Source organism: Malaya genurostris, chromosome 2 (assembly GCF_030247185.1).
Source record: "Malaya genurostris strain Urasoe2022 chromosome 2, Malgen_1.1, whole genome shotgun sequence".
Classification (NCBI taxonomy): Eukaryota; Metazoa; Arthropoda; class Insecta; order Diptera; family Culicidae; genus Malaya; species Malaya genurostris.
In genome coordinates, this window is record NC_080571.1 from 352,051,939 (window position 1) to 352,060,417 (window position 8,479).

Below are 8,479 nucleotides of genomic sequence, written 5' to 3' on the forward strand. Positions count from 1 at the left end.
CTCATACGCTTACAAGGTGTCTTGCTCCTTAAGCGTGCTGTCCTCAGTCCTTAAGGGTGCATTCGTTTCGAGTTTTCTCTTTGCTATAACAGCAATATTGAACAATTTTCGAAAAATTATTTCTTCTTAGAGTCGAAGCAAAGATATTGTACCCAATTATATCACAATTCGTTGATCGAAAGTCGAGTACCCGGGAAAATATTACTGCGGCTTTACTAATGAGCATATTTCAGCAGTTCAATGGTTCTTACAGCTCTTTCGTAAACATTTTTAGGCCTTAGAAAAGCTGACTTGTAGAATCTCTTGTAGAAACTCACACTGTGAGTGGTGCATAAAATAAATCTCATCACAATTTTTCCCACACCAGAACGAGCACTGCGTGAACTACGAACAGCGTACAAAGCCAATGTGCAAAATGCCAATTTGCTAATACCAGAGGAAGATAAACTCGTAGTAATTCTTAGCGGAAAATGGTCTGAGAGGAATTGATTAATCAAGGCCTTTCGATGCTCCACAATATTGATGCCATTTCACTCAAATGTAGAACAGCAGAATATTCTCCTTTCATTTGAAAATGAAATTTGAAGCTGAATACTTGTTTCTGGAATTAGATTCTGTATCTAGAACTGAATTCTGAGCCTTAAACCAAATACAAATTATAATACGGAGTACTCCGACAAATTTTCAAGGACACATTTTGCATCGTGCGGTACATTGTCATGATACACTGTCAGAGTGACAATGTACTTTAACGAATTTTCCATACAACTAGCAACGCTGAAGGGTAGAAATCAATTCGTCATAGTTACTGTTTATTATGATGAAAAAGACGGAATCAGATTTGGTTTCGAAGAGAATCGATAATTTGATGCGCCAAAAAGTGGAACATTTCACTAAGTTGTACCCTGCAAGGAGTGCGATACAACAGTGTGACGGGCCACATTCTCAACGGTTCAATTTGAACTCGTCATTTCGGATTAATAAAATCTCGTGATGTATCTATGGTGAGTATTTCTGAAATACAAGAGCATTTAACTTCGCTTATAATTCATTGGAAACTTTTTGTATGCAGTTTCAGTCACCTAGAAGGCTCTAATTAATTTAACGCAAGAATCGCGATCGTGCAAAGCGTGATTTGATGGAATCGTCTCTACCGGCGTCCGCAATGAAGGAGACTTGCACACTTCAGCCACTGGAGTCGTTTCCCGTTGAGATCATCTACCAGCGTCAGCCAAATACGGACCGCGTAGCCAATATTATAATTCCTATTAGTGATAATACGAAGTGACTTACCAGGGCTGTTTTGTGTACTCTAAGCTCATCAATTTTGACGACCTAAGTGATATACTTATCATCATTTTTTCATTCATACTCAATTGCATTTATATTATTGTTCAGTAGTAATCACACGATCGTCAACACATTAAATTTTCATACTCGACCCTTCTTTTGAAATGCTACTTTTAAGACGAAAACAAAATATACGTTTTTTGTGTCGTAATCGAGTTTGAACATCATGAAATATGAAATAAACCGATTTTATAAAAACATGAAAATGGATTTATTTGCAATTGGGGTCGCCTTCGACGGGCAACGATCTTGAACGAAAACGAACGAGCGAATGGTATTTTTGCGATCAGTGAATGGATTTCAGCCGGACCATTCTAGTTCTCGCGACCCATGCTGGTCAAGATAACGGTAAGATTCGAATTTTCTTCGGCCCTAGCTCACAAGCTAAGCTTTTAGTCATCGCATCCATTATTTGTAATTGCTTATAGTATGTTCACATTAACGCTGATATCAAGTGATATACCGATATACTTGATATCCGATGATATCATGTGCGATATCACTTGATATCCCATACAATTTGATGTAAACGCAATAATAGAGTTTAATAGAGCAACGATAAACAAACAAGTTTGTTTTGCACCGTAGCAACTAGCATAAAGCGTTGCCAGAAACGATCTCCTTTCACATTTTCACACTATCGCAACGAAAGGGAGATATTTGCTAGGCTTACTTGTTCATGCTGTGAACCAAACATTGGCGATTCGTTTATATGGGACTTAGGGGTATTATTATTTGTATTTGCTTAAACTATGTTCAGAAACTGAATTCTTAATGCTAGAACTGGAACTGTTATCTCTAAATTGCGGAACCATAACAAAACAAGCTATTATACCAAATGGAAGCATAATTTTGCCATTTTTTCGCTTTTTATTCAGGTCGTGCCTTTTATTTGAGCCTAAGTAGGAGCAAAGTGTGTGTATATTTTTGTCAACTACACGCACACAGACATTTTGCGATCTCGGCGAACTGATTCCAACGGTTACGGATCACATATCGGTTTTCACAGTGATTGTATTAGCCTTCTCTTTATTGATTTTGCTTAAGCAGCTTACATACATCTTGGATAGCATACCAAGCACCCCGTTTTTGAGTAATTATCCACACTTGAAATTTCACACGACGCAGCTGATGGGAGCTTTTAAGCTGCTTCTCCATGAGCAGCGCGATAACTCCAACAAATCATGTAAATCCGTCCATCAGTTCTTGATTGATGCGTCCACAAAGAAAAACCAAAATTTACGAACTTATACTAATTAATACAAATAGCGAATCGATTCAAATAAAGATTGCATCAGTTTTTATCGGTATTTGCTGTTTGGTACTTGAAATATGTAACATAACATCTAATGGTCCTATTTTGGTGAATCTGTGCAACTCATTTGCTTGAAACCAGGGAGGACGTACTTTGTGATCTATAATGGTTCTCTATTCAACTATCGCCCAGTCACTTACCAATTTTTGTTATTTAATTGCAATCAACTCCAAGCTTAGTTATTTTCGAATCGCACATTTTTACATGTTCTTTGGTGTAAATGCAAGGAAAAGGAAACATAATTTTTCCAACTAAGGCATTATTAGCAGGTTTTATTCAATGAATACATTAAAATAATGTTTGAAAAATTTTGCACAATAATATTTTTCCTGCAATTTCAGTCAATATTGCGTTGTTCTGCTCCCAATGCTCATGACTCTAGAATAGACCGAACTAGTTTACTAAAACGTATTTTTTTTTATTCTTATACATTGCTAACATTATAGAAAAGCCCTTTATATTTTATCCACCTAGTGGTCTATGTCTGTCTTATAAACCTATACTCTTATGTCGTTTTCGCTTGAGAAAACTGAAACTGATCCAGAGTAGTTTCATCAAACAACCACTTTTAACAAAACTGTGTTGGTTCCGCACTTAGCAACGGGGATCTGAGCAAACCTGATATAAAAACCAGGTTCGAAACTGACTTGATTTTCAGTTCAACAATATTGAAACCGTGTTCGAAACTAGCTTCAAACAAACGGTTTGACAGCAGTCAGAATGGAAACTGGGTTAGGTTTGGCATAAAGCGAAAACGACATTAAAAACATGAAAATTAAAAATAACGTGAATCAAAGTAACCCGTGTTTTTAGGAGTCGGCAGCTTTCACTCTGACTGCTGTCAAACCGTTCGCTTGAAACCAGCTTCAAACCTACTTCCAACGTCATTGAACTAAAAATCGAGTCAGTTTCGAACCTGATTCTTATATCGGATTTCCTCACTCCCATGTCGCTAAGTGTGAACCCAAAACAGATTCGTGAAAAGTGTTTGTTCGAAGAAACTACCCTGGGCCAGTTTTAGTTTTCTTAAGCGAAAACGACAATGCTGCTGACATGACTTGTTTTACATCCTTTGGGTTGCAAATTTGGATGATTTGGATGACGATTGTGACACTCCTTTAAGGAGCAACACCCCAACTAACCAAAAGTTCGGATAAAAGGGACTTATTTGGCTTAAGCAGCTCTCAAAGTTAATCAATAGCATTCTAAGCAGCCCATTTTTTAAGTAATTATCCACACTTGAAAGTTCGCGCGACGCAGCGGAACGAACTTCTATGCTGCTTCTAGAACAGGGCTTGTATTGTGAATCCTCAAACGAACGAAGCAACAAAAAATATCTGCTGTGAACACTTTGCTTGACATAGCTGAATGAGAGACCTATATTAGAGAGAAACTGGATGCGTGAGAGTATATGCTACTGAGCAGACCAATTCCCCTTGCCAAGTAAATTGTCTGTGCTCTCATTCTCAGTTACAACTTGAACTAAGCAATCCATGACAATGTAATGAAATGAAGGGTTCACTCTCGTTAGTATTGTACGAGAAAGAAGACCATGCCTCACGTTGTGCTACAAGACGCGAAGCAACGTCATATAGGCAATGTTTACGGTTTATTTTTAAAAAGTAGGTTTACAGAAATCATTTTTAACATAATGTTCGCATTCCAAGACCAAATTTGATCACATTTCAAACAGACTTTAAACATTTTATAGCAGAAATTTTGCATTTGAGCCCATTTCAAAACGATCCATTTGTTTCTTGGCAGTTTACACTGTGTACATATCCTAGAAACACTAAAAGCAATGTTCTTTAAATTAATATTCATCGGAACTAAAAGTTATGAAACTAGTTTCCTCATAGGCATCTACAATATGAGAACCATTCATCAAATGCTAACCTCATGAAGCATAGGTCTCAGCAAGCGGGCATATTCATGAACTAATGAACGAACGAAGCAGCTCTCCTGGCTTGGGTTGCGCTGTGAATTCTACCTGACATACGAATGTGTGTGAATAGCACAGATAGTGAAACCCTTTCGTTCATATTCGTTGCTTCAATATGCAAGCCCTGTTCTAGAATACATTGTTCAGCTTCTATGCAGCGAGAAAGTTCACGCGGAACTTGTTCTGTACTTCGAACTGTCAAAAATTGCCACGTGTTTTGTTAAGCAACTAGAAAGTTCACGCGGAACTTGATCTGTACTTTCAAGTTCTCAAAAGTTCCGCGTGTACTTTTACGCAGCAAGAAAGTGGACTTTTTAAGTAATTGTGGAACTTCTGGTTGCTTGGGACTCTTTGCAAGCGTATGAGTAATGCCAACAATGTGTGCGTAAAAACAAATTCCGGCGCTTCTTTTCCTGATTTTACTCATAAACCAATCGGTTCATACTGCTTAAAATTGCAATTCAAGAAAAGCGAAAAACTTAGTCTAAAACTCTTCCGTTTTCCTTGAAATTGCTCGAGAAAAATTATTTCAGTTTCAGCTTACTTCCACTGACACATTTGATTAGCAACAAACACATTCCTATGTGGATTTCCTCTTGCACAAATTATTGCGATATAGAGATTTACGTACCTTCTATAAGTAAACCCGCGAAAAAGGAACCTTTAATTTAACACGCAAAAGGCAATGGATATGGAATGTTGTCGTAAAACTATTTATTTTTCCGGCAAACTGCTTTTGTAACAGAAAATGTTTAGTTTTATTTATTTTGTGTAGCGCAATCTAATACGAATGCATTGAAGCAGTGTTGTTAACTTTTTTATTAGGGAATTAAAATCTGCATTCATAAAATGTAACCAACTTACCAAATTAACATTGGTGAAAAATTGATCAAAACTCATATTTAATCCAAAAAGTCAGGCTTAACATTCGTTTGAGAATGAACTATTGCGGAATAATTCATTGAGTTTACTTCTCGTGCTATACTTTTTTCTGACTGAAGAACTGCTGAAAATTGCAGCACACATCGAATATCTCGACTTTGAAGGCTTATATCATAGATTAAATCTGACAAAGTCTAGACAAATTTGATTAGAACCGATTAGTATATAAAAACATATATGCTGTCGCGATAAAAAAAAGTCTTATATTTTTCTATGAAGTTTCGTTACCTTACCTATTATATATAAGAAAAAATATCTTAACACCAGCGATGAAAAAGTTTGTGGAAAAATACTCTCAAAGGGAAGTAAAATGAAAAATTTTCGGCCCGAAAAATCATCAAGGATTGTCCATTGGATTATAAACTTCCGAAAATATAAATTCAAAACAATATTTCAGCTGTTTTTCATAGAAGGGCGAATCCAAAATACTACAGATACTACTTTGGTATTTAATCCAGTCAATATTTTTTGTCAAATCATAAGGAATATTAACTGAATTAGCAATGCCTTTGTTACTGCTAATTGAGATGATGATTGGTAAATGATCGCTACCGTGTAAATCAGGAGATACTTTCCAGGTACAATCTAGTCGAATTGGAGCCGAGCAAAGAGATAAATCTAATGCACTTGGACGTGCAGGAGGTCTTGGGATTTTTTTTGTTTGATTGGCCTGTATAACCGTAACGGATGGCTTGCTACTACGGGCTTCGGTATCCATCTTTTTATTTGTTTTTTTTTTCACTATAGGAAATAATGTTTTTTGATAGTAGGATACCCGTTTTTTCGTGTCGTGCTGAAATTTGAAATGTTTTCATATATAAGAATGGATAGAAAAGAGCATCACAAAACAAAGTGAAAAATGTTAAAATACTTTCATATTGTTGAATCCATTGGAAAAACGTTACAATCGGGTTCTAAAATCCTAAAGGCTATTGTGTTGAGATCACCAGTTAAAAAATCTCACTCGGTTAACATATAAAAAATTTATAGATCATAAAATCAGTCATAAATTGACTCACTTGAATTTCGAGAAGGGGAAGCATTATTCGCAACAACAAAAAAACAACAGGGGAAGGAAATTGCCACTTTTATGTTACACAGAATTAGATCATGTATTAGTTGATAGAATCTTGTTGTCAATAACAAACACGTTTTGCGAATCGTATGGTGTTTAAAAGTATTTTAAATCTAGATAAACTACTTTAGAGTTACAACTAAGAACACTTTTAGCTAATATGCCACAATCTTATAACAACTGGGAATTTTCTAGAACATCTTATCTACTGCGAGACGAAATCATAATTCGAAACTTGAGCTGTTCAACATCCTTGTCTGATCATCAGGTTGGCAAAACGGAAGACCTTCAACCAGCTGAAAAATCCATACGGCTCAACTCTATGCCGTATGCCGTCGAGAGTTGATGCTGCAGCACCAGTTCCCATCTCCACGCCACCATTGCTGGCCTCGGGTGTATGCTGTTTCGTGGCCGGAGGATTGGCTGACGCTTTGTCGGCTGGAATTTTCGGTGAAGTCATGCTAGTGCTGCAACACTCGTGCTCTCTAGTTCCTGTTTCTCTTACTCTCCAGTACGCGCTCTCGTCCTGTCGTGCAGTTCCTATTATATAATAAAAAAAACTTTATCACAATCAAACACAACTTTAAATAATCAATTGATTTACAAAATTTATCTAAAAGTTTTAATATCTTTACAACGATTGGTTGAGAGTAGTTCTAAATTACCGTGCTCGTCGTTGGGTTTATCACGAACTAGTGAAACGTTTGAAAAACTTTCCTACACAACATGCCGAATAGCAAAAACACGTACCTACCTTCTATCGCCCTTATGCAATACTTCCGATAAGTAGGGCAAACGATAATTGAATAACGCACTGGCAGTAATTGTTGACACACGATCCGCGCTCTTCCGATAATCGCTGGTACTGCAGTTATGCCCTTTATCGTGCTTTCGGAGTGTTGATTTCTAGTGACACTCAGTAGGCGACGACCAAAAACTGAAGTTGCACTTGATCACTGTCCAATGAACGAGTCAGGATACTTTCTGGTTCAGGATTGTTCCTTCGGGGCTCTACTATTTCCATATGACGGTATCGAGCGTCCCGAAACATCCACGAAGGAAAACGGAGACGTGGAGAGGTCAAGGTTCGCTCTCTAGAAATTGTTTGCCCACACTGTCTCGCAGGGACGGTCAATTCGTCGTGTGCTACATTGAAACAGGTGGAAAACAGTTCGGAGCGCGCGCATGCGATCTACCGACAACCTTGCAACTGCATCAATATGTGCATAGGCCATCGCTGCACCAGATCGAAAGAGCGATAGAGATGCTGAGAGTTTCATTCATTCATTTCATGTGTGTTCCAGCTGATTAAAACTGTAGTCGGTCAACAAGAACAGCGTAATGGATATCACACGATTCACAGTGACTATCCAATTTTTCGTCCCATAATTTATAGATAATTTATAGATTGGTTTGTTGTGATAGTGACTTATCTAACTTATATGTGTCATCGATTTCACAGACTAATCAAAGCATGCGGTGGAATTGAAATTGTTGTCATGTGTCAAATCGTTTGCGTTGCACACTTTTGTAGACAATGGTTTTGATGGATTGCTCTTTGATATCGTCATGTTCACTGCTATTTGAATAAAAGAGTAACTTAGAAAATGATACTGAATAGAATACGACGACGATTTATCAGTTTCTTGCATCAGTTTCTTTCGTTTTTAACTCATCAGAGCATTAGCAGTACATGTTGAACTGCTAATGCGCTAATAAGTCTGAGACGAAATGTGAAAATAAGAAAATAATAATGTAACCCATAGATATCGTCGCAGACTAACAGACAGGACACTCAAATTGGATTCTTCAATCATGCCACGGAACGACCGAAATTAGCTCTACGCCTAATTCG

At 37.2% G+C, this 8,479-nt stretch overlaps 1 long non-coding RNA gene across 2 annotated transcripts; it reads right to left on the bottom strand.

Moving 5' to 3' along the window:
* Positions 1 to 6,635: 6,635 nt before the first annotated feature.
* LOC131432149 (uncharacterized) lies at positions 6,636 to 8,200 on the bottom strand. Of its 2 annotated transcripts, none has more exons than XR_009229796.1 (2): positions 7,379 to 8,200; positions 6,636 to 7,164 (listed from the first exon to the last, which is right to left on the bottom strand). It is a non-coding gene; the product is annotated as an uncharacterized LOC131432149 (long non-coding RNA). The 2 variants fall into 2 exon arrangements; XR_009229797.1 differs by having other exon boundaries at positions 7,375 to 8,200.
* Between the last annotated feature and the right edge of the window lie 279 nt (positions 8,201 to 8,479).